The sequence below is a fragment of the Ovis canadensis genome, chromosome 26 (genome assembly GCF_042477335.2).
Source record: "Ovis canadensis isolate MfBH-ARS-UI-01 breed Bighorn chromosome 26, ARS-UI_OviCan_v2, whole genome shotgun sequence".
Taxonomy (NCBI): domain Eukaryota; kingdom Metazoa; phylum Chordata; class Mammalia; order Artiodactyla; family Bovidae; genus Ovis; species Ovis canadensis.
In genome coordinates, this window is record NC_091270.1 from 40,778,692 (window position 1) to 40,805,368 (window position 26,677).

Sequence of the window (26,677 nt, forward strand, 5' to 3'; positions counted from 1 at the left end):
AAATGTATTTTATTTCTTAAAAGAATGCATTTTATTAAATAGGTAGTAGGCTGATAGCTATAAGCTTCTTCCACATCTTAATGCATTTGTTTTTCATCTTTATTGCTGGTCAGATAGCCATAACCACCTTTCCCTCGGGGATCAAGAAAGGGCTTGCTGTTACACTACAGGAAATAACTTATGAGTTTTTAAGTGCCTGTGACTTACTAATTTGCTCCCTAAATGCTAAAATACCATATTTATGATTAGTTTTTGACTCTCTTTCTTTGGGATTGATCTTGTTCGAGGAGCCATAGGTACTGCGTGACCCCAGGACCAAGGGTCCTTCTTACTGGGCCTCATGGTGGATCAATTTGTGCAAGTTAAAGGAAAAAAAAAAAGGTCAGACAATGGGCTTATTGACATGCCTCCTGACCTTTCTCATTAGCTGTTGTTGTCAGGCCCCTGTAGAGAGCCTCGGGCAATAACAAGAGAAGCTAAGCACATTTTCAAATTCAAAGTCAGGTCTGCAAAGAGCTGGGAGTGTGGACTTTCCCCGGGCAAGGGCAAGACTTAGGCCCTCTCATGTCCTTACCAGCCCTGACTTGTGCTTTCAACAGGATAAATCAGGCCAATAAACTCTGCTGTTTGATGGAAGGTAAAAGGCATAAAGGTGAATACTATTTAGGAGAGGAAAGATCAGCTGATGCTTGGGAAATGCCTAAGTCAAAAGAATTCTTTTTCTATTCATGAGTGTGGTCACTTGGAAATTCAGTTTAAGTTTACTATGAGTCTCATGGGTCTAAAAAGCTTTTCAAGTATTTGTCAACAGATTAACTACTGATATATACGATTTTTAAAATGGTGCAATAAAATTCTGGAACATACAGGAACTAATATTTATAACTCCCAAACCATCCTGAAGAATATTTGGCACTGATTGAACTAAAGTGGGGCCTCCCTGGTGTCTCAGCAGTAGAATCTGCCTGCAATGCAGGAGATGCGGGTCTGATCCCTGGGTCAGGAATATCTCCTAGAGGAGGGCACAGCAACCCACTCCAGTATTCTAGCCTAGGGTATCCCATGAACAGAAGAGAGGAGCCTCGTGGGCTATAGTCCACTGGGTTGCACAAGAGTCGAGCAAGACATGGCTGAGCATGCACGCATGAACTAGAGCAGCAAGAACAGGGATGCCCACAACCAGAGCAGTGCTTGACACGTGATAAATGTTGACTGAATGTATAATGAAGCATCAACTCTCCAGATCTAAGCAGGACGCTAACATCTCTGAAAGTAAGTGAAAGAATTCTATAAAGCCCAACCTGGGGTGCTATACTTGGAACAATTAAATTCCCAGAGAGGACACAGAGGAAAGAGGGACCATTTTCTGTAGTGATATTCTAAAGTTTCTTGTTTCATAATGGCAGGAGATGTACGGATAACATAGGATGGAATCCTTGAACCAGCCACCAGTGTGTTCTAAGACCTCCTCCCTCAGCCCCTCTTACTGCAGAAGAGAGGAAAGCCCAAAACTTAAAGCAGGTAGGTATTCAGAGCAGAGAGCCCAGCCCATTTGTGCAGGAAACCTAGACAATAATAATTATGAATAAATGTAAAAGCTGTGCTTCATAACCTAAGGATATGATTAAAGCAATGCTCAGAGGAAAATTATCAGGTTTAAGCACTTAGCATTAATAAATAAAAAGTAATCACAATAATGCGTTGATTATTCAACTCAAGATGTCTGAAAAAGAGCCCAAGGTAATTACAGAAAGGAAGGAACAAGGAAAACATAATGTTGAGAGTTGAAATGAAATAAATTAAAGAAAAAAAGATACTTGGCAGAAAAATAAATGAATCCAAAGCCTAATGAATTTAACTGAAATAGATAAACCATTATCCATTAGCTATTTTGGAGGGTGGATATCCCACCCTCCAAAAAATTGAGGGTCAAAATACAAATCCATAAAATTAAAGAGGAGAATGAGGAGATAGCACAAAGATGGAGGAGATTTTGGAAAAAAAATGATGCTAAATTATAAGCAAACACATATAAAAACCTAAGGAGTTACTATTAACATATATGAAGTTGAATAGTTGTCTAGATGCCAGATCCAGATAAATTCACAAGTGGATTATTTTAAATCTTTAAGAAGTAGGTCATTCTAACACTTTAAAAGCCTTTCTAGAGTAAGCAAAATACATGCTTCCAATGCCTTCGTATAAAGCCAGTATAACTCTGATGCCAAAATTTGACACTGATGCTATATCACGCACACACAGAACTCACACATAGCAGATGAGTTCTGCTAATACATCTTATGCAAGAATCTTAAGTAAAATATTGATGTATTAGTTAGGATTTTATTATTTGCATGATATACTTTGTAATAGCTCCTTGACCAAAGAGGAAAAAAATAGCTCTAACAGAAAAGAAAGAATTTAAATATTTCAATGATACAGAAAGGTATTATGGGAAAACTGACTTTCGATCATGACCTTTGACTCCAAGGTCAGTGTTAGAACCAACAGGTGAAAGAATATTAAATCAGAATCGAGAGGTGGATTGCAGGTCGAGATTGCTCACAAACCCAGAATTATGCTCTGCTTTCTCCAATCAGAAGTTTCTTTGGAACAAAGAAGTAAGTTCTTCCAAGAGGAGGCTGTGAGCCTGTGACCACATTCCCTCTTTCTGTTCTGTGATGGGGCAGCCTGATGGGTGAGAGGGGCAGGGTGAGTAGAAGCGAGGGAGGGAGAAGGGTCCATTCTCCACAAGAATAAAGATGGAGTTTGTGCAGGGGAAGTGGATTGACAACAAAAAGACGAGCTGTGACACCCTCGGGAGGCGCGTCCCGAGCAGCATCAGCCATAAGGAAAGGCCCTCGTGGCTGGTGGTTGCTGACAAGACCTTCACTAGTAAGAGATCAGAGCTGAAGTCCTTTAACCGACTCCGTGCAAGCTTAGCTGACTATGCTCAGTTTAATCCTGTTAGGCAAACAAGGCCTTCTCACCAGGCCTTGGACAGCGGCTCATGCCAATTCTGGCCTCAAATGCCAGCCAGCTTTGGAAATTAGACCGGTCTTCTGCGAGCCCTGGTGGGGGAGTACAAGCGCTGGTTTGTGAGGTGTGGAAAGCCAATCTGCTTATGGCACAAGACTTCTGGATAACCGCAGCCAAGGGCAGAGAGGGAAAAACAGCCTCCAAGGTAACCAGGGTAGAGCCAAGAAAGAACGAGGCTGCCACCCAACCTTGACTCTGCCTCTCCCGGGCTGGCCAGGCCCCTGAGGGGACATAAGGAGACGTGGTCTGGGCACAGGACCTGTGAGATCGGAGACTGAAACTGGCCTTTTGAGGGAATAGGACCAAAGCCAGAAACTCCCAGAGACACTCGAGATCGTTTTCCCAGAGGGAGGCCCGTGTCCCCTCCTGAGCCACCACGAGCTGCTGTTATTGTCACATTTCAGGAACGGATGGAAAGCGAGTCTGGGTCTGAGACAAGATTTTCAGCTGACAGGGCATATGAAGATCTTCCTCTGAGTAATTTCTTTCCTAACTGGCTAGAAAAAGAAGGGACAGGGCTTCCCTGGTTGTCTAGTGGTTAACAATCTGCTGGCCACTTTGCCAATACGGGGACACAGGTTCAATCCCTGGTCCAGGAAGATTCCACACACCATGGAGCAACTAAGCCCACGGGCCATAACTACCGAGCCTGTGGTCTGCAGCAAGAGACTCCACCAAGACGAGAAGACTACACACCAGAATGAAGGCCCAGCACAGGCAAAAATCAATCAATCAATAAATCTCAAAAAAAGGGGGGGGGGGATAAAGCTCAGCTTTTAATTGGGTTCAGTTCAGTTCAGTTCAGTTCAGTCCAGTCACTCAGTCGTGTCCGACTCTTTGCAACCCCATGAATCGCAGCACGACAGGCCGCCCTGTACATCACCAACTCCCGGAGTTCACTCAGATTCTCGTCCATCGAGTCAGTGATGCCATCCAGCCATCTCACCCTCTGTCATCCCCTTCTCCTCCTGCCCCCAATCCCTCCCAGCATCAGAGTCTTTTCCAACGAGTCAACTCTTCGCATGAGCTGGCCAAAGTACTGGAGTTTCAGCTTTGGCATCATTCCTTCCAAAGAAATCCCAGGGCTGATGTCCTTCAGAATGGACTGGTTGGATCTCCTTGCAGTCCAAGGGACTCTCAAGAGTCTTCTCCAACACCACAGTTTAATTGGGTTAAGATCTCAAAGTCTGGGTGGGTCTATTTGGTTTAAGTATGCATTTATCACCCAATGTATTTAAGGGTCTTTGTTTTGGACTTGCCACCAGGTACAGTGAAAAGCAGTGTTCCCTTGAGGGAATATGCCCCAACTGGTATTTAAAATGTGGTGCAGCCACATTAAGAGGTAAAGGGATGCGCACTGTGAGTGATAGCAATATGCCATCTTAGGTTCCTCAACTGTAATAAACGTCTCATGGAACTGCAGAGCGTTGACAGCAGGGAAGCTTCAGGTGTAGGGACAGAGAGCATGGATGAGAACTCTGTATTTTGTGCTCAGTTTTGTTGTGAAGTGAAATCTGCTCTGAAAAATAGTCTATTTAAAAAATAAAAAATAAAATCAAAAAGTGTGAAAGTAAAGTCGTTCAGTCATGTCCGACTCTTTGCAACCAACCCCATGGACTGTAGCTTACCAGGCTCCTCCATCCATGGGATTTTCCAGGCAAGAATACTGGAGTGGGTTGCCATTGCCTTCTCCAGGAGATCTTCCCAACCCAGGGATTGAACCCAGATCTCCCTCATTGTAGGCAGACGCTTTACCGTCTGAGCCACCAGGGAAGTCTGCTAAAATAAAATCAAATAGAAATTAATTTTAATAATATATTTAGTGCAACCAAAATATTATCATTTTGACAGGGAATTAGTATAAGCATACAAACAAGATTGCTGACATTCTATTTTCATATTAAGTCTTAGCATTCAGCACATCTCAACTCAGAGTAGCCACTTTGAAGTTCTCGGTAGTCTCAGGGGGCTGGTGGCAACTGTGTCAGATGGTGAATGTAGAGGGTTATACCATAAGGTCCCTGGGAGCTTACAAACGGGTACCCTTATCCCGTATTCAGTGCAGTGCAGGGGTAGGATAGAGACACTTACCCGTTTGGACCCCACTGGAAAGAGATGGGAACTTCTCTAGAGTTTGGAACCAGCTACTAGTACTGGGTGGGTTCCACTAAGCTCTCGCCTCTTCTCAAGTTCTAGTTAAGTAACAACTTGACCACCTAACCACAAGAGTCAGAGCTAGTCCCCCATGGCACCATAAATCAGATTCCACAAGACCAGTCCACACACCTCTTCTTAGTGTATCTCCAAGGTCTCCATTCTGCCCAGATTTAGGGAGACAACGCAAGGTAGGCAAGAATGAAACTGGCCCTCTGATGACCCCTGTTGCTTTACTTAGCTTCAGGATTGGTGCGCACTCTTAACCGGGACCAGGACTAGTGGAAGGACTGGTTCACACACACCATTCTTGCCACTTCTGGAGGGAGGTTTGGCCGGAACCGCCACAGTTTAGGGATGCAGCTTTTTAAAGCACCCCTGCCTTCACACACAGCCAGTCGCCTCTCCCCTTCCCCTTCCCCGAGGCAGCTTTGCACCAGAGGACTTCCCCCTCTCTCCCTTATCAAATAATACACACAATCATCTCTCTGAGCTGGGTACCCCACATGGTCAAACGAGTGGGTGAACCCGTTCCTCTTAGCACCGCAGCCACTGCTGGCTGGGATGCCTGGTCTGTGTACTCCAGCCTGGCCTCTCTTTATCCTCCAGACCTCTGATACCCGGGCTCTAATCCCTGGCTTACCCCTTCAGCTTCTCAAATCCACATCTAGAGCACTTTAGAGACTCTTGTCTGGTTCTCTGACCTTAACTTCTTGCTCAGCTCCGCTTTTCTGATGCTGCCCTCACCTCAGCCTGGGCAGAAGTTCCTCTCTGCCACCAGGGCCCCAGGCGTGCTCAGGCATCCCTGATTCCCTGCCCCCTGCCCTGGCGTTAGAGAGCCATTTGGGTGCAGTGAAGTCCAAGGCTTGACCTGCCGCCGAGGTCCTGGGCAGCCCCTGGTAGAAGGGCCAAGGGTGAGTCTCACAGCCTGGGCCTCGTCCGGCCTCTCTGCTCCCACCATCCTGCTCTATCTCCATGTCTGAGCTACTGTGCTCATTTCAGAGTGCTCAATTTCTACACGGGGCAAATTCCCAAAATTCAGTGCCTAATATGTGTTGATATTTTCTCTCTCGCTCCCTTTCTCTCCCTCAGTATTAATATAGCACAAACACGTGCAACACAAGAATTTTTCTTTTTGTGGGACCTGAATACCACATCAGAATAATGCGTGATGACTTCCTTCGCAACTCTGGGTCTCTGCGGAGGCGAGGAGTTGAGAGACACTAAAGCGTGCGCAGACACGAACCTGGCTGTTCAGATAAACCTGTGCTTTGGGCGGGGCGTGGTCTCTGATTTCCTGAGCATGCGCTTTAGAAGAAGCTAAGGAGTTCCACTATTGCCTCCATTCCCTAAAAATCCACTGCCTTTGGTCTCCGTTTTTGCTCAGCTCCAACTAAAGAAACATTTAAAAATAGAAACTTGAGACATTTCTATTGTTCTGAAATCAGATCACAGAGGCTGAAATGTCCCAGCTGTCCACTAGGGGGAGACTCTAACGCAGCCCAAGAGCCCCGAGGAACTATCATGGAAGAGACTGAACTGAAAAGAAATGGGATTTTTGTGGGAAACACAATTCTTTTCTATATATTGGCTTTGATGTGATTTTGTGGTTAGATTTAAGTTGAGTGCTGAGTGGGTGTTACAGCCTAATTTTTTTGTAATCTAAAAAGTTTAAATACTTCCTCTGCACCAGAGGGCTTCCCCCTCTCTCTCTTATCAAATAATACAATCATCTCTCTGAGCTGGGTACCGCACACGGTCAAACGAGTGGGTGAACCCATCCCTCTTACCGCTGTCCAGCTCGGTGTCAACCTCACCAGAGCCCAGTGTCCACCCAGGCTCTCTGGAAACTGACCTTCTCAGTCAGTCTGACCAGTAGTGTGCAGCAAAGACTACTCAATGCCATCTACTTGGTACAGTTATCACCTTTCCTGAATGAAAAATGGTTAAGAAAAAATGGGGTCATCCTTGCTTTTTGAATTGCCCCACCCCCTGCACTGGTTGAAAACCAGTGAGTAAAATGTACCTGCATCTAGGGCGTTGATGTGGGGATGCTCCGCTCCCATGGTGGGAGGTCCATCACTCTGGAGCCAGAGGCTGTGTTTGAGTCCCTGCAAGGTCTCTTACTATTGGTCCAAGGTTCTCAGTCTCACATCACGTCTCAGGCTTCAATTTCCATCAATTAAATAGGGATATAATGCCCATGTAGTAAGATATTTAGGGGAATGGAGAAAGATAGGCAGGGGAAAAGACACAATAGCAACCAGCACATAGTAGGTCATCAGCTCATTACTTCTCTCCTTTGGTCATGAAGCCTCTTTGCTGATTCATCAGTTTTAAAGATAATCTCTCTCTATTGTTTTTTCTCATGTTGCTGAGTGGCCTGTTCTCTTGGCCCCTGTGGAGAGATGGAGAGTGAGCAACTCAAAAAGAGAAAACCATTTGATAGAAACTGAAACCAGGATGTCGTTGTATCAAAATGGATTGGAACCACTTCCCAAACCAGGTGGTCAACAGCATGCTGCCTCTGCCAGAGTCCCAGCTGCATTTCTTGCTCGCCTGGATGGTCTCCATAGCCCAGTGCCACCCCCACCAGGAGGAACTTCGTCTTCTCTTGACTGAGGCTTTTCGACCTCATCCCAAGATGACAGATGTCGCAGTGCTTTGGTGGATGGTATTCAACTGAGGCTCTGCTTCCACAGAACTAAATTTTAATTCTACACATCTCTTTGGGAGCTCCCAAGATTTGACAAGTGATTCTGTGAGCATCTACATCCTACATTTCTCCACCCTTGGGGCTGGCTTACTGGTACCTGGCTGCAAAATCCCAACTACAGAGAGATTTCAGCTCAAGATTTATTTCCCTCTGCCTTCCTGGCTTCCCAGTTGGTAAAGGACATGCATTCCAATGGAAACACCATGCCAAGCGCAGTTGGGCTGAGTATCACTTTATTGCCTTGGTTCAGCTACATTTTGAAAGGCAGCTATGCTCACAACTATACCACCCACCAATGTTTCATTTTGGAAAAGTTAGGCTTTTGTGGGCTGGCCTGGGAACTTTGCCATTATGTATCAGTTTGTAGCTCTGGGAGGTGAGGCCCAAATTCTAAATGACTGGTGTACCAACTTACTTTCAGAATTTACTTTCTCATACATTGGGAAAGTTCTTTTGGGAATGGCTGGAACCAGAACTGTGATTCAGATAAAGAAGGATATTTCTAAATGACAAGAGAACCCACAGGAAATCTGTTTGCAAGAGGGGCTGAAATGCCTCAGGAAGACCAACAAGGCACCCTTTGGTTCTTACAGCAAGAGTCAAGGTCAGAGATCCAGGTGAGTGTCAGCCGTGGACACCGTCCTTCGGGTCAGCCCGTAGACCAATGCCCACGTCTCAGAGCAGAAGAGAGTCAAAAACCAGAGAGCATGTAATTTTTTTTTTAAATAGATAAAAATGATTTAGAATATCTAAAAAACGGTTTTACCATGAGACCCTATGTTTCTGGGGCACTGGGCAGAAGTAGTGTTCTACAGCACACGTGGAGGGAAATACAAGTCAAAGAAACTGGATCCTGGACCAACCATCTTTTTCCCCCATCATCATGACATCCCATTCTCAGATCTGACCTGCCAGGCTTCGCCTCCCTCCGCGGCCATGCTTGCCCTGAAGTCCTTTCTCACCGAGTTGGTTGTATTGGAGAGCATTTTCTAGAAAGGCTGTGTCCCGGTTTGTTTCTGATTCTTCCTCTTCTCAGCCTGTCCTGTGAAGCTTCTGCTCCGCGGTGTGTCAGGCAGTGACAAGTGCCTGCCTCATCCACAGCACCTGATGGGATACCACACCGGTGGCAGGTCAGGGGAGTGACAGCTAGAGCCTGGAGGAGACATTCTTTGCTGTGATAAGCGAATGCTCTCAGAAGGTATCCTTGCACGAGCAGAATGGATCTGGAAGAAAGAAGTCATTGTTTCTGATGCAGCTGATCTGCAGTATGTGCGTGCTTCGGTTGATACTGTATCTCTACTGACGCACAGCCTAGATCAGCGGTTCCTTGATTTCAGTGGCGGCAAGACTCACCCAAGGAAGCTGAGTTACTTCAGAGAGTAGGGGAAGGGCTTCCCCAAGTGATACTGAGGCAGGAGTTTATGGGAGCTCACTTTCTATTATCATGTCACTTTAAGAAATCATGTTAGGGCTTCCCTGGTGGCTCTGTGCAAAAGACATGGGTTCGATCCCCAGTCCTGGAAAATCCCACATGCCGTGGAGCAGCTAAGCCTGTGCGCCCCAACTACTGAAGCCCAGGAACCCTAGAGCTCCGCACAAGAGAAGGCACCACAGTGAGAAGCCCTTGAACCACAACGAGAGAGTAGCCTCCGTTCGCCACAACTAGAAAAAAGCTCTTGTGGCAATGAAGACCCCGCACAGCCATAAATTTTTTAAAGTTGTTCAAAAAAGCATACTATTAAGAGCCTTGTTACTTGCAATTTATATTACATGAAAATATAGCAGAGTTTCATGTCAATCTCAAGCTCTCTAACAATCCTTCCCCCACTACCCTTCCTTCCTGGTAACTGTAATTTCAAAGAAACATCTCTAATCATAAATGCTTTACAGATAAAATGACACCTTTAGGTATTATAGCTTCTGTGACTGTGCAACAACGCAGGGCGCTGGATGCCTACAGTACAGCCAGTTTATTAAGTCAGGTCAGGCTGACACAACAGAGGTCCACAAACGGAGGCTTCAACAATAGACAGTTATTTTCTCAAGGTTCTGGTGGCTAGGAATTCAGTGTTAAAGTGTTCATCGGGTTGCTTCCTTCAGAGGGCAGTAAGATATTTTTTTCAGTCTGCCAAGTAAATTTAATAATTGCATTTATTGATGTTTGATTGTGCTGGGCCTTCGTTCCTGTGTGCTGGCTTTTTCCTGGCTTCCGCGAGTGGGGCCCGCTCTCTAGTTGTGGCGTGCGGGCTTCTCACTGCGGTGGCTTCTCTTGCTGCAGAGCGTGGCTCTAGCGTCAGCGGACTCAGTAGTTGCAGCTCCTGGGCTCTGGAGCACAGGCTCAGTAGTTGTGGCGCATGAGTAAATTTAAAAGATCTTATTGGCTTTATTTGGGGCATCTCCGATGGCTGAGATGGTAAAGAATCTGCCTGCAATGCAGGAGATGCAGGTTCGATCCCTGGGTAGGGAAGATCCCCTGGAGAAGAGAATGGCAACCCGCTCCAGTATTCTTGCCCGGCAAATTCCATGGACAGAAGAACCTGGTGGGCTACAGTCCATGGGGTTGCAAAGAGTCAGACACGACTGAATGACTAACACGTGGCTTTATTCAATAGCTCCTGAATTGGGCAGCATCCAATTGAGCAGATAGGAGCTCCGAGGAGCTGTATAAAATGATACAAGCAAAGGAGAGCAGGAACAAGGAAGCTGTCTTAGGCAAAAAAGCAGGTTATTGCAAAGTTACTTTCCTTTAAGGGACAGCAAGGGTCCATCAGGCAGATGACTTAACTAGTGCTGATGAAGTGATGCCTGATTGACTGGTTTACGATGACATTTCCTGGAGAGCTAAAATCATAACTAAGTTAACTCTTGGTTTGATGATTGATGTGGGGCTTAGCAAAAGTGACTCCATATTGGACCTGTTGTCTTGTTTTTAACAGAGGACAGAGCTGTCCTATGTTTCTTCCCTAGCTTCCGATGGTTTGTTGGCAGTCTTTGGTTCTCCCTGTGACTGGTTGGCTTTTCCCTGTGTCTTCAGATCATTATTCTCTCTATGGGTCTGTCTCTGTCAGAGACAGTCTGTCCAACTTCCCTCCTTTTATAAGCACACTAGTCGTGTTGGATTAGGGGCCCGTTCTATTCCAGTATGACCTCATCTTAACTCTTGCGATGACCCCGCTTCCAAATAAAGCCACAATTCAGATATGAGGGTTAGGGCTTCTGTGTATGAATTTGGGAGGGACACAGTTCAATCCACACCAACCGTGATTACGTAAAAACACTGTGGTTTGGGTCAAGGGCTGGAGATTGCTGAGCCTGCGGTTCGGCATGCCTATCACAGAATCACATCTTCCCTCAATTGCCCCATACGTAGCCTCCCTCCTGTACCCTCGAGTGGTACCCCACGGACAGAAACCCACCAGAAATATTCTGAGGCAAGCATCCATTCTATAATTTGCATTCCTGTCCCTGTCACCAGCCATGCCTTCCCACGGCTGTTTGCTCCTTTCCGTATGTCATACCCTTTGCTCTTCTAAAGCTACAGATAAAAAGATTTCAGACCAGGCAACATCTCAGGATGTCTGTACCATCTGTGAAGTCACATCCCAAATGAACAGTGAAAGGAAACACTTTAAAGGTCTTATTTCAATAAGCTTTTCATTCTGAACAGACTGTGGATTAAAAAAAAAAAATCTTGCCCTTTAAGCTTTCATTTTCACTATGAATAAAGAATGTGTCCTTACCTCAGGGCAGGATGCTTTCCTTCAGAGTACAGCTGCTAGAAATACAACACTGAGACAGTCGTAAATCCTTAGTGCAGGTGATAAACAGAAGGCATTCACGACCTGTGAGGATGAAAATCTTCCACAGCCATCAAGCGTTGCTTTTGGTATTCCTGTGGCCGCATCGTGGTTTGAATGATGAGGAAGGCCTTGGAAACAGCCAGCGGGCTTCGGCGGGAAGGTGGGTGACTCAGCTGCCGTAGGTAATTTCCAGCTAGAAATTACAAGTAGAAAATGTGAGTTGAACTGAAGTTTCTCAACTGAAAAACATCTTCCTGGAATATTAAAATAAAGTGATCTAAACCCAGTACGGAGATGGCAGAACTGTAAATCTCTGGATTGGTGTGGTTCAGTCGCTAAGTGGTGTCGGACTCTTGTAACCCTGTGGACTATGGGACCCCACAGACAGGCACCAGGCTCCTCTGTCCATGGGATTCTCCAGGCAGGAATGCTGGAGTGGGTTGCCATTTCCTTCTCCAGGGCATCTTCCCCAACCCAGGGATCAAACCCAAGTCTCCGGCACTGCAGGTGGATTCTTTATCACTGAGCCACTAGGGAAGCCCCTGGATTCGTGGAATACACTTTAAAAATGTGTTTATGTCTGCAATTTTGAGGGGCTCTTTGAGGAGACAGGATGAATAATGGTTACAGGGTGTGACCTTTCTCTAAGATAGAAGCCATGCCTGTGTGTGACCATTTGACAGGCATCCCATGGGTAATGAACGCAGGATCTTTCCAGACTCTTTCAACCTTGTGGTTCTGTTAGTCTCTGAACTCTGGGTGATGAAAACATTCATAGGCAAAGTGAAGTGAGTTTGGGCCACAAATCCAAAAGCCTTTATTTATTCCAGCTCTGTACTGAGGTATTCAGTTCTGGAAATGGGGAGGAAAAGAGAGAGTTGACATTCAAAAAAAAAAAAATGCACTGAATACCCACACTCAATGGTAATTAGTTATCATTTCCATAAGAAAAGTAGGACAGTCTACCCCAGAGGCAAACTCTTAGGCCCATCTTGCGTCGGATAAAAGGGATTCAAGCCATTCCAATACTTAAGCATTTAAGTCTTAGGAGTTAGTGAAGTTTCATTTGCTCTCAAATGCCCCAGAATTAGACTGAGCAAAAATATCTGCCTGGTTCCTACAACAAAAAACAGCTTTGGTCACTGCCCCCAGGATAACCCAAACCTACCGAAGGAACAGAAGGTCACTGAGGCATTCACAATCAAAAGAGGGAACAAGATGGCAACTGTTAATCACCACCACACCAGTGGACTCGGCTTCCCCCATGGCTCAGTGGTAAAGAATCTACCTGCAATGGAGGAGACGCAGGAGAACGTGGGTTCGATCTCTGTATGGGAAGGATTCCTTGGAGGAGGGCATGGCAAACCACTCCAGTATTCTTGCCCGGAAAATCCCACAACAGAGGAGCCTGGTGGGCTACAGTCTATGGGGTCACAAAGAGTCAGACACAGCTGAGCACAGAGAACAGTGACTGGACTAGTCTATGGATAAGCCAGTCCATTTTCTTCAAAAAATTGTAAAATATGCATACCACAAATTGACCAGTAAGATTTTAACTATTTTAACTGTATAATTCAGTGGCATGGACTACATTCAACAATACTGTGCAACCCATTACGATCCCGCATTTCCAAAACTGTCATCATCCCAAATAGAAACTCTCCACTTCCTCTTTAATGCAAAAGAAGTAAGTGTGCAGACTGTCTTGTCTTTCCTCTCTGACTCCAAGCCCTACTTCAGTCCTCCTATGGAGAAATAGCAATGCTGAGTACAGGCTGCTGACCACCAGAACTGCACAACTGTCCCCTGTAAGATTCCATGACCTGCATGGGACCAGGGACCCGACTGCACCACGCTGATGGCAAGAACGCACTCACACCCTCCATCAGTGTTTTTCCAGGAACTCTGCCTGCTCCACATGGCTCACTCGTTATGTGCTGAGATAAGTGCTCAATTAATTTTAACGATGTCATAAACTTGATAATCAGAAAATGAAATGGACTGGTCTCCTTTCGCTCTTATGGGTTAATGACAGTGGACACACGGTAAACAAATAGTGTTAAGGCTGAAAAATGACTTTTGGTCGTCTGTCAGACTGGGCTCCTGAAGCTCCAATAGCTTTGTTTATTTAGGAGGTGGCAATAAATCTCTGGAATGGAATGACCAGAGCAAGAGGGCCAGGGCATGGAGCTCCCTAGTTCTGTTAGAGGAAGCACGCTGACTGGACCCGCCCACCCTGGCCAGGCACCAGAGGAACCATTTGCATGAGTTGTATTAGGACAGGAGGTCCTGGTAAGGAACACGAAACTAATAAGCCTCCACCAACCGGAAGAGTTTGGGAAAGGTCAAAAGGAGACATCACACGTCCATCCACCTTCCAGAATCCTTCTGCCTGCCATACATATTGGCTGAATAAGGCTTGCACCACCAGGAAGGACTCTGAGTCAGAATGATTGGCTGAAGGCAACCTGGAAACTAACCCCATCACCATAAAACCCAAGACTGTGAGCCACATGGCAGAGCTGTTCTCCTGGGTTCCCTGACCCTCCTGCTCCCCACCTGGGTGCACTTTCCCAATAAAATCTCTTGCTCTGTCAGCACGTGTGTCTCCTTGGACAAATCATTTCGAAATGTCAGACAAGACTCCAGTTTCGGGCCCTGGAAGGGGTTCTCCTTTCTGCAACAGTTCTTGCCTCTCTTTAGCACTTGAGCTGTCCCACCCCCATCACTGGGAATGGCTAACACCGCTTCTGCCCCTGGGGTGAGGAAAGGTCACAGGCAACAAGGCTTCTAAGACTCATTCAGGTCTCCTCCTAGAACACAGGGTCAGTTCTAACGAGACACCAGTTCTATCTGCGCCTCTGCTTCCTTGGATCATCTCCCCTTCAGGTACTCATGGCCGCCGGATTACGCTTGCATGTTTTGTCTTGGGTGGCTTCTCAGCTGCAATAATAACCTGTTTCTTTCATCTCTAGGAGATAAACTGAGTGGCTGGAGCTTGTGAGTTACAGCCCTCATTACTAATGGCGAAATTCTAAAAGAACCAGTGAGACAAACCCCCCAAACTTGCCTATTGGCCAATTTCTAAGTGCTCCCTTCCCCAAAGAAACAGTTTCTGAAGACCAAAACTTGGGGCTGCCAATGGTAAGAACCAGCAGAGTCAGTAAGCTGGGAGCTTCAGATTATGGAACCAGAAACTGGACACAATACTCTGAATAATATAATTTCAAAAGTGGAAATAACTCTAAGGGTTTTTTCAGACTGGTAAGCCCCCACCAATTCATGCTGGTTAAAATATAGATCCCTGGGCCCTTTCCTAACCTGTTCATTCAGAAACTTCTTGGAGGTGGTATCTAGAAATCTGTATTTTTTCACAGCATCCCAGGTTATTCTGATGCTGTATCTGTTCTAGGAAACAGCAGTAGCATTCATCATGCTTCCTGCAGAAGATGCATCTGAAAAAGCCATGAGACAATCTCCTCTTTGTTCTGGACTTGCACGCCTGTAAACAGCCCGAGATGGCATTGAATCACAGGGGAGAATCATTACTGAGCTTGGAGTCAGCGAATATTCTCTTTGCTCCTGAATCATCACTATCCTGTTTATTCTTGAATCTGGAAAGGCAGAAGGGAAGAGATTTGAAAAACTGAAAGCATATTTCAAGCCGAATTAATTTCCTTTCCTACGTCCATCTTTCATTGTTAAAGTCCATGGTTTCCATCTCATCACATGTGCTAAGTTGCTCAGTCATGTTTGACTCTCTGCAACCCCATGGGTGTAGCCTGCCAGGCTTCTCTGTCCATGGGATTCTCCAGGCGAGAATACTGGAGTGAGTTGCCATGCCCTCCTCCAGGGGATCTTCCCATGCCAGGGATCTAACCCAGGTCTCCTGCTTGCATGTGGATTCTTGACCGTCTGAGCCATCAGGGAAGCCCATCGCATCATGGGTATCAAATTACGACACAAACAGCAAGAAAACCCATTCTATTGTGGCTCACATTTCAATTCAATAGGTATTTAATTGTCAGATAATTCAACAAATGATTAAAGTACTAGGCTTTTATATATAAAATCTGTAACTCAAATATTCGGTTGGCCAAAAAGTTCATTTGGATTTTTCCCATCAGATCTTATGGAAGAATCTGAATGAAACTTTTGGCCAATTCCATACAAGATGGAGTTGATATTTGCCACAAGAGAGATGCAAAATGTTAAGCAAGTTCAAAGAAGGTGAAGATCACATCTTGTTGAGGATGGGCCAAGGACACAGAAGAGTCATTTGGGGAGAGGTCCCATTTGAACTGGAGCTTAAAGTACTGTACGTATAGATGGGTGAAGGAAGGCACAGCAGGCATAGAAAAGGGTGTCAAGTAATGAATGTAGCAAACGTGTGTTGAGGGTGTGAGTGGTCATAGAATAGTCAAAGGTAAAAGAAGTGGGTTAGGTTAGTGCATGGGGGTCCTTTGGACTAAAGAATTTGGATAACATTTTCCAGAAGTGGGGAGTCAAGGAGTGGCCATGGGGGGCAGACTGAAACCAAGGGAGACTTCAGTCAAGAGTTTCTCCAAGAAACTCAAGAGATAACAGTTTCTATCAAGAGGTGTGTGCTCAGTCATGTCTGACTCTGCGACCCCATGGATAGTGGCCCGTCAGGGTCTTCTATCCATGGAATTCTCTAGGTAAGAATACTGTAGTGGGGTGCCACTTCCTACTCCAGGGAATAATCAAGAGATAGGAGGTACTAAAATATTTACACATCCAAAAAATTGAAATCAACCTGTCTTAGTTTCCTAAGGTTGCTCCAATAAATCACCACAAATGGCATATATTCTCTTGGAGTTCTAGGGGGTAGATGTCCAAAATCTGTTTCTCTGAGCCCAGATCAAGGTGGCTCTACAGGAGAATTTGTTCTCTTGTCTTTTCCAGCTTCTAGAGCTGCATTCCTTGTGCTTCTTGGCTTCTGGCTTCTTCTGAAACAAGCATGTGCCGTTTTTGTAATTAAAATAAAGATGGGAGAAGTTAATGCGGGCCAGAAATAATGCAGTGAAGATGAATAGGGAGGGCGTGATATGAGATGAATCACAGAGATGAGCTCTCTGAGACTGGTTAACCCATCAGATCTCAGAAACAATGGAGGGAAAAACCGCTCCCTGGCAGCAAGCCTAGGTGACGGAAAGCCTGGGCTGCCTGCAGACATCTGTGTGGGAGGAGTCTGGAGACGAGGAGGCGTCTTTCAGATGTGTTTGTCCTTTCAGGCGAGCCCACTAGTACTTGGCCTTTCTGCTGTGTGACATGAAACTTCCAGAATTTCCATCGAATCGGTCAGTAGGAAGGAAAACTTCTTTTAAAGAATCAAGACCCTTCAGCAGTTCTGCTCTTCCACTTCAAAGGCTCCTGACCTTTGAGCGCTTACCTTGGAGCCTGGCTCTAATGAGATGAGGCAGCACATTTGTTCTGACCGCTCATCAGGCCTGGCAGCACCGAGATCCCCTGGGAAGTTCTGCTGGGTTCTGCTGGGAGGCGTAGTGGGGAAGGAATGCTTGGTTGGCAGTGGCCTTACTGGGACGGGACAAAGGATCTTCTTCTCTGCAGAGGAAGAGCTTCCACTGTCCCTTTCCAGCCCCCAGACCGGACTGGAATCTCTGCTCACCTCCGATGGCCTCTCTTGCAACAACAGTGATTGAGAAAGTGAGAGATCTTCCTGGTTAGTGAACTTATAGGAGAAGGCAATGGCACCCCACTCCAGCACCCTTGCCTGGAAAATCCCATGGACGGAGGAGCCTGGTAGGTTGCAGTCCATGGGGTCACACAGAGTCGGATACGACTGAAGCGACTTAGCAGCAGCAGCAGCAGTGAACTTATGGATGTGCTGGGAGGTGTGCACAGGGACAGACGCACCTGTGCTGGGGCCCCTTTCAGACCTTCCCCTCCGTGTCTCTTCATCTTGTTGTACATTCGTGTCCTTTATAAGAAAATGGTAATTGGCAGGACAGCGCTTCCCTGGATTTTGTGAGTTGTTCTAGCAAATGAACAAAGCTAAAGTGGTATGGGAAGCTCTGAATTTGTAGGCAAGTCACAGGCAAGAGAGGGTAGCCTGAGGACCCCAGCTGTGACTGGCAGCTAAAGCAAGAGCCGTCTTTTGGGGAACCTCACCTTTCAACTTGTGAGATCTGTTGCTCATTCCAGGCAGTTAGTGTCAAAATTGAGTTGAACTGGAGGACACAGTTGGTGTTGAAGAATCAATGTCAGAACTCAGTGCTGTATCCAGCTCTCGGGGTGCTCCATTTGAAAATCAATGGCAGAAGAAATAGCCTCTGATGGATCAGACAAGAAGGAATGTGGAAGTGTGGACCAAGCCCAGAGGATCTGGCCATGCAGTTTCTAGTACCGTTTCTGCTACTGCTCTAGATGAATACCTCAGTCTTTCTAGGGTCCTCACCTACAAAGTGAGATAACTTAGATCCACATCACAATCAACTGGGTCACTTGAAAAATGCACACTCTCCCAGCCCTGCCCTTCAGAATTAGCATCTGAGAAGTGGGAGTAAGCCCAGGGTTCAGAGTTTGTTCAAAGCTCCCCCCAACCCCCCACCCAGGTGATTCTGTTGCAATGAATGGGTAGTTGACCCAGTCAGGGTTTCCCGAGTTCCCTGATGATGAGTACAGCCTGGGCCTCACTGTAAATCCACAAAATCAGACTTTTTACTGGTGGGATCTGGCAATTAGTATTTTAAAGAGTTTTCTACGTGGACTGTAGCATCACAGGCGTTTGTGAAGTAAGACCTAGAGAAGTCCCTCTAAAAGTGTGACGCTGGGACCAGCAACACTTACATCATCCTGGAATTTGTTAGAAATGCAAAGTGCCAGACTTCTTCCCAGACCTCCTGCGTCAGAAACTCCAGGGGTGGAGTCAGGGATCTGAGACAGAACAAGCCCTCCAGGGGCTTCCAACACATGCCCAGTTGGGAAAAAAAAACCCACTGACCCAGAGAGCTGCTAAGGGTTCAGTTGTTGTTCAGCCACTCAGTCGTGTCCAGCTCTGCGACCCCACAGACTGCAGCATGCCAGGCTTCCCTGTCCTATGCTGTCTCCTGGAGTTTGCGCAAACTCATTTCCATTGAATTCATGATGCCATACAACCATCTAATCCTCTGTCACCCTCTTTTCCTCCTGCCCTCAATCTTTCCCAGCATCCGGGTCTTGAGGGTCCAGACAACACTGATAATTTCGGTCTAAATCTTGCATGGGCAATGTTATTCCATCTCTGCTGTGGACCCAATAAAAAATAAACCCCTATGGTCAATCCTGAGACCTTACTCTCCACTGAGACTGACTGGGTAACTTGAATCACTGTCCTCAAGCTAAAAGTCAAGATGGAACCCTTTCTACTCTCAATTGCAAAAGAACCAGCTTTCCAGAAAAAAAAAAAAAAATCCACTCTCTTCATGGGACCTCCTCATTGTAGAAGCTGCTTGGGCACCAGGTAAAAATATTTTCAGATCTGGTCTGAAACTGACAGACTCTTTAAAGCTCATTGGCTCATGTTATTGGAAGAACATGGAACATAGCTCTAGTCTGATCCCATTTTATCGGTTAAGAAAAATGGGAGTGGGGGGCAGAGCTAGTTCGTAACTTGTAACAGAAATGGTAACACAGTTTGTAAAAAAGCTGGACTCAGACCTTCAGACTCATTTCACTGACCGGCATTGGTTAGGCTTGGAAGGAACAAGTGTTTGGCCCTCTCCAGCAGTCTCCAACCTTTTTGGCACCAGGGACCAATTTCATGGAAGACAGTTTTTCCACAGACTAGGGGTAGTGGAGGAATGATTTGGGGATGATTCAAACACATTACAATTATTGTGCACTTTATTTCTATTATTATAAATAAAAATCTGATCATCAGGCATTAGATCATGGAGGTTGGGGAACCCCTGTCTCTCTGCAAGCCCAGTGTAGCTACCAGGGTCATCCATTCCCATTCAGGGAATTCAGGGTCTCCAGGAATGGTGCAGACTTGGATTCCTGTTGGCACAGAGAAGGCAAGTAAGGGGAATATGGAGACATGTGTTTCTAGACAGTTACATGCTACATTAATAATAGTTCTTGCTACAGAGGTTCCCCCATGTACCAGGTAGGTCTTGTCCTCAAAACAATTCCATAAAGGGGATACAATTATCCCAGTTTTACCCATGAGGAAATGATATACAGAGAGGCCAAGTACATGAGCAAGTCCAAATAGTGGACAATGAGTGAAGGCAGGATTAAAACCCTCAACTCTGAATCCTGAGCCCTTCCCAAGAAGCCCTACTGCTTCCTGGTGAATTGCTTTTGAACTAGCAGTGTGATTTCTTTCAGTCTCTGAATCCGTGACTCCTAACCCTCACTACAGGTTAAAATCGTGGGAATCTTTAAAAAGTACTGATAGCTGCTGCCCTCCCTCCCACTTCCATTAAATCAGAACCTCTGGAAGTGGAACCAGAATTATTGGTGTTTTTATTTTCAAAGCTCCCCCAGATAATGATAATTGCTGATGGGCTGCAATCCACTTCTCTAAATGTTTCATTTGCTTCAAAATAATTTAGATTACCAGGAATAGACACCATTCTTAAAACAAGTGGTGGAAATGTAATTAATTAAATTACTCAAACCTATGATTGAATTATACTTAGAAGTTAGATAAAGAAAGGAAATGGGGGAAAGGAGGAGACCTGGGTTCTGAAATAATTTATTTGTGTGCAGGCATGCAAACTGTTGCTCATCTCAGGACCCCTACCGGTACCCCAACACCCCAAGATTCCCTGGAACACAGTGTCATCCTAGTGTTTGAAAATGTAAACATGTTTAAAAGTAATTAAAGCAAATTGGAAGTTAATTATTCTCAGCATTATTTTACCGGAGAGAAAGTTCTCTTTAAATTTAACAAGTCTTCTATTTAAAGCATTTTGGGTCATGTTCCTAGGTTAATCGTAGAAGACAGTAATCTCACGGTAACTCCTTGAGTCTTATCCAAAAGAAGTCTTAATTAAGAGCACATTCATCATGGTTAAAAATAAATCTTGAACAAAAGTTTTTCTTTAAGGCAATCTATACCTCCCACTCTTTAATTAAGGCTTCCTGTAGGATCCATGCCCCTAGAAATTCTAATCTTTTTGATTTTTTTAAAGTTTATATCCAACGAGACTGGGAGTAATCAACCTTCTCTTTTTAAGTATGTGAATACTCAGGTAGTGACTAACCCGAGAGCCTCCACCTGCAGCCACCCCTCACCTCCTCCTTCACATGGACAACACATTGAACCTGATGGAAAAACCCAACCACTAACTGCAGTCTCAGAAAACTGCCATCCATCTGCCTTTAAACTCTTCTAAAACTGAACCCAAAACTGGTTTATAGACTACATGCATGTGCTAAGTCACTTCAGTTGTGTCTAACTCTTTGCAACCCTATGGACCATAGCCCGTCAGGCTCCTCTGTCCATGGGACTCTCTAGGCAAGAATTCTGGAGTAGGTTGTCATGCCCTCCTCCATGGGATCTTCCTGACCCAGGGATGGAACCTGCATCTCTTATGTCTCCTGCATTGGCAGGCTGGTTCTTTGCCACTAGCGCCACCTGGGAGGCCCCTTAGAGACTACATATTTACTTTTTTTTCTGCCTGAAATTTTTCATACCTATTTACTTACCCATTTATTTGATCTTGAGACTTCAGTATTAGAGTTTTTTATGACTGGAGTAAATTTTTTTTTTTCCTATAAAGACCTTCTCTACAAGTTTCTGAAACATTCTTCCACCTCTCCAGGTCAGAGGAAAACGTTCAAAATTCTGCAATTTAGAGAGAAAGGTGCTGGAAAAAAAATATTTGCGATAGACTTGGATTTCTTAGCCTGGAGGAAACTGGCTTCAGAGTAACTCATTAGAGTCTAAATGTATACAAAGATGACTCTATGGAAGGGGGTAACCAGCTATTTTACACAGGCACTGAGAAAAGAACAAAGGAAGCCTAGTTAAATTGCCAGAGGAGGGATTTAGAGGGATCGATAAGGAGGGCCTTTGCTTCAGAAACAGATGAAAGAGCAAGGGCTCTTTCTTTTTTTTTTTAAGCCTTAAAGAAAAAGCAACATACTCCCTTGCACTGAGTGGTGTTAGTTATTCTTGAAGGGAGGAGAATTCATTGAGACCTTTCCACGAAACAGTGACAGAAATCCAACAACTAACTCCTTTTTTAAAAGACGAAATCATTGGTTCATGTAAATAGAAGTCCAAGGGTTGGACTACAGCCCTTGCTGGATTTAGGGGTTTGAACGGTAAGATGGGCGCACTCTTTTCATCTCCCACTCTGCTTGGCTTTATGCCCTGAAAGATTTCCTTCTTGTGACAGCAAGATGGCTGCAGGCAGCTTTGAGCTTATTCTGCCCTTAAAGCTCCTTTTCCAATATCTGCTTCAGTAAAGGATTCTGATTAGCCTTGATTCTGCCCCTGGACCACTCACTGGTTCCAGAATAATTGAGTCTGTCAGGCTGGGTTACATGCCTGTCTTCAGAGCAGAGGCAGTGAGACCCCTCAATTGGCAGAACCCACAGGTCATATGGAGTGCAGGAAAGAGAGTTCCAAAAACAAAGAGGCAGGACAGATGGAGAAATAACATGGTTACTGCGGAGATCATCGGGGAATCATTCTTGTCTCCTGTAATCACCGGAGGACAACTATGAACCGAGATTTTAACAAACTATCCTGATGTCCCAAACCCAAAGCTAATTTTTTTTTTTTTTTTTGCAGGGGAGGGGCCTAAAATTTAAGCTTGTGGTACCTTTCACTATTTTTGTGTTCTACTTTTGGATTTTTTAAGTGGGATGGGTCGGCTAGAGGCAAAATAATAAGTTCCTGATAAACAAGTTAGAAGAGTAAGCCATGTAACTGTCCTTAATCTTTGGATCACTACTAACTAATCAGAACTTGATCTGGTTTGAGTTCATGGGCCATGACCTTCCACTGTCACCGTGTCGCAGGGGCCAGATAACTGCCCACCAATGGGATGCTGGCCTTCTTTCTCAGAGTCTAGACTGCAAACTTCCCCTGGCTCCAGAGCACAGGGAGTCCAAGGCTTCCCCCTTCGGAAGCTCTACGGAAATTGATTGTGACCTTGCTCCCAGGGCCCAGAGAAGACAATCACAATCGCTGACAGTGCATTTGCCAAAGTTTGGGTTGTTTGGTCTTTATTTAAACCCTGTGCATTACTCAGGGTCCTGGGAGGAAACAGAATTCATTGCAGATGGTTTGAATGAAGAGATTTTATGAAGAGCTATCTACAGATAGATGAGCAGGATTAAGGAAACAAACCAGAGACCAAAGATATCCAGAGACTGGCAATGTTGAAAGCCAGTCATCCCTAAGGCAGACAGACAAGGAGGAAATGGAGGGACCAGAGCCAATGAGAGCTGAAGATGGAGAAAGGCCACACGGTGGGAGTCACGGAAGGGGTGAACAATTTGCTGCCTCTCTGATACCCTGGCCCTGTCCCCTTGGACCAAATCCACCTGCAGCCAATCAGCAAAGGGTCCCAGGGATTGAGTCCTTAGGGGTCACTGTCCCAGGGCAGAGAAGAGAAAGAATCAACTGGAAAAACTGGGTCTGGCTTCCCAACAAGGGATGTGACATCTCAGAAAACTCAAGCTTGGTCAAGTCTATCTTCTAAAATTCTAGAGAAAGTGTAACTCTAATCCCGTGATGCACTGAGTCTCTCAGTGGCCCTAAGGAACTTTTGTTCTCAAAGCTCTGAGAATTGTTTCTTCCAAATTTTATGCCAAGCAGGCATGCATTGACATCCATAATAGGATACTGCAACCATTATACCTGGGCTTCCCTGAGAATTAATGCTCAGGAACCAATTCAAATTAATTATCTGGCTACACGATGGCAGGATTAACCTTTAAAGTGGATGCAACGACCATGATTTACATAATCTATTTAATCATTTTCAATAGAGTTAATATTTAGAATGCAAGTGGGGAGAAGTAAATTACATCTTACGGCTTTTTGCGAATACCAGGCTCAGCTCACAAAAGAATAAAATTAACATTATCAAAGGTATAGAACATATCAGGTGCCCAGAGAAATAAATTAGATTACAGGGATAATTAACAACCCTTCCAGAATCTTCTTGTAATATGAATTCATCCAGAAAGTAAATAAACAGTGACACACAAAAGGAGCAGATTTTATTCATCACTTTCCTCTTGGATCCAAACAGAGATAGTCCGATCTTGATAGGACCTTAGGAGATATTTGACAGGTGTGTGCAATAAATAGTGACCCGTTTGTTGAGGGTCTTGTGGGGGATATATCTAGAAAGGAAGGAGCAGGCTGCAATGAAGCAAATAAAATTTAATTTGAATCTGGCTACCTTTCTTATCTGATCATTTTCTTCATTTAAGTTCCATTCTGGGCAAGAACACATGTGTTTTATCCTGCTTTCTAAAGAAACAATGGCCATGAGACTTCGTGGCAGTCCAAAGGTTAAGACATTGTACCTTCAAAGCAGAGGGCTTGGTTTGATCCCTGATTGGGGAACTAAGATCCCACATGCTCCATGGTGCAGCCAATAATAATAATAAACAATGAAGAAACAAAGACCTAAGAACTAAGCAACTGGGATGGTCTGTCTTCTGTTGCTAAGACACCTAGTGCCTCAGAGCCATTCTCTGAGGAATCCAGAGAGTTCTTGGCAAGAGCGTTTACGGAGAGATGCTTTATTCAAAGCAAATCTCCTACAGAGAAAGACAAATGCTATATGATATCCCTTATATGTGAAATCTTAAAAAATACAACAAACTAGTGGATATAACAAAAAGTTAGAATATAACAAAGAGAGGTAGAATCAATTGTACAGTAGAGGACGCAGGGGCCTGGGAGTCCAAAGAACCAGGTCCCAGCCCTGCCCGTTCCTAACTAGAGGGTTCCAAGCAAACTCACACTACTCCTCCGGGGTCCAGGAGCCTCATCTGAAGTAAAAGAACCATATCGCATACTAGTTAAGCATAGGTATAGACTTAGTCCAGCCTGTGTTTTGAGTTTAAGACCTACTGCCTGCATGACTCTGAACTGGACATTTAAATTTTCAGCCTCAGTTTTCTTATCTGTGAAATGGAGAGATTAGTAAAACCTACCTCACAGGATTGTGATGACTAAATAAATGTATAAAGCACTTAGCACACAGAGCCTGGCACATAGTAAGGGTTTGATAAAAATTGCTTCTTATTTCTTAAAAAAACAGTTTTCTGTTCATTTATTTATGGTTGCGCTGGGTTTTCGCTGTGGGGCTCAGGCTTCTCATTGCAGCGGCTTCCCTTGTTGTGGAGCGCAAGCCTTAGCAGCTGTGGCTCCCGGGCTCAGTAGTTGTGGAATCTGGCCTTAGCTGCTCTACAGCGTGTGGGATCTTAATTCCTGAACCAGGGATTGAACCCGTGTCCCCTGCATTGGCAGGAGGACTTTTAACCACTAGACCATCAGGGTCTTGGTTCTTATTACACATAACATAGCTCTAAAATCTCTCCACCTATATTGTTCTGTAATTGTAGTTTTATAGCATAAAGAGAAAACTCATAGCTGAGCAATATTACAAATGATGAGTCTCTAAGCTCCATTGATTCATGAAAACGTACTGAACCATCATCTAAAGTAGAAGACAGAAGTTGGCAATAGTTGTCCTCAGTGTAAATTTGCTGGGGGAAAAAAAAAAAGAGGTAAATACTGACAAGTAATGGAAGGACATCATCGTTGAAATGTCATCTTATCCTTTTCTCTAAAATTGTTTGAAGTTCAGTACAGAGTTAATAAGAAACTGAAACTCCATGAAAGGTGGTTTTACGTCTCTTCTTCTATGAAATTGTCCTGGATACGTAGTGATTACCATGGGGTTACAGTCAGTGCTCCAGGGCCCTTGGATAACTGTCCTGCCAAGGTGATGGATCTAATTGTTTCGTGGCTCATCTGTAGCTTCATACAAAAAGCTTTTTCAAAATAGAAAGATAGTCCAATCTCTCCTAGTGAAGCTGGCTGAACATCTCTTCTCAGAAAATGTTCCTATTAGCCTTTCTCCAACTCAGCCTCCAGCATTTTAGGAAAAGCCTTCAAAGATAGTCTAATCCATAAACTACACAGACACAATCTTTATCAAACTTGGACTGTTTACTTCTTGAGCTTTAGTGGGGGGAGGAGTTAAATAGCTTTGGAGCATGAGAAATCACAAGGGAGATCCTGAAGCTCTCTGGTTACTGGAATAGTTATAGAAATAAGAACAAGAATCCAGTCACTGAGTGTTTTCTAAATGCCATGAGCCATGCTAAGCACTTCACACACTAATATTATTTGATTCTCACAACAGCTCTATGAAATAAGTAGTAATATTGTCCCCAGTTTACAGATGAAGACATGGAAGCTTAGAAAATTTCAGTAACTTGTTCAAGGTTATTTTGTTAGTAATATCAGAGATAGAATCTTAGTCACTTTCGACTCTGTTTCAAAGCGCATGATTCGAACAGTTACTTCTTAAGGTCTGTCTGTTGACTGATCACTCACCTTGACAGTCTTCCCCAAACTACCGTGGGGTCTCCTCTCCTTAAGGAATAAGGCATCTTATTGCATGAGGTTTCAGGAGCCTCTTCCCCAGAGTGGGTACTTCTGTTAGCCAATAATTGGCCTGTTTCATGCCCAGCATTGTGCTAAGCTGAAGAACCCTTTGAACTCTCAGACTAATTATTTTCTAAAGAAAATGTACTGGAGCAGAATTAATCAACAGAGGAAGCTGTAAAAAATTAAAAGTCCATCCTTAAGTAAGAGACTCCTTTAAAAGTAAGCTAGAGGGCCAAAAAAAAAAAAAATCATCTAACCCAAAATTTGTTTGTGTGTCTGCAAAAGGGGAATGGAAGAGAAATGTTGCCCATTTAGCCCACAAAATGCCAACAGAGAAGATGA

General features: G+C 44.7%; 1 long non-coding RNA gene across 1 annotated transcript; it reads right to left on the bottom strand.

Moving 5' to 3' along the window:
* Positions 1-7,887: 7,887 nt before the first annotated feature.
* LOC138430732 (uncharacterized) lies at positions 7,888-26,467 on the bottom strand. Its single transcript, XR_011253371.1, has 3 exons — positions 26,282-26,467; positions 11,650-11,902; positions 7,888-9,013 (listed from the first exon to the last, which is right to left on the bottom strand). It is a non-coding gene; the product is annotated as an uncharacterized lncRNA (long non-coding RNA).
* Positions 26,468-26,677: the final 210 nt, after the last annotated feature.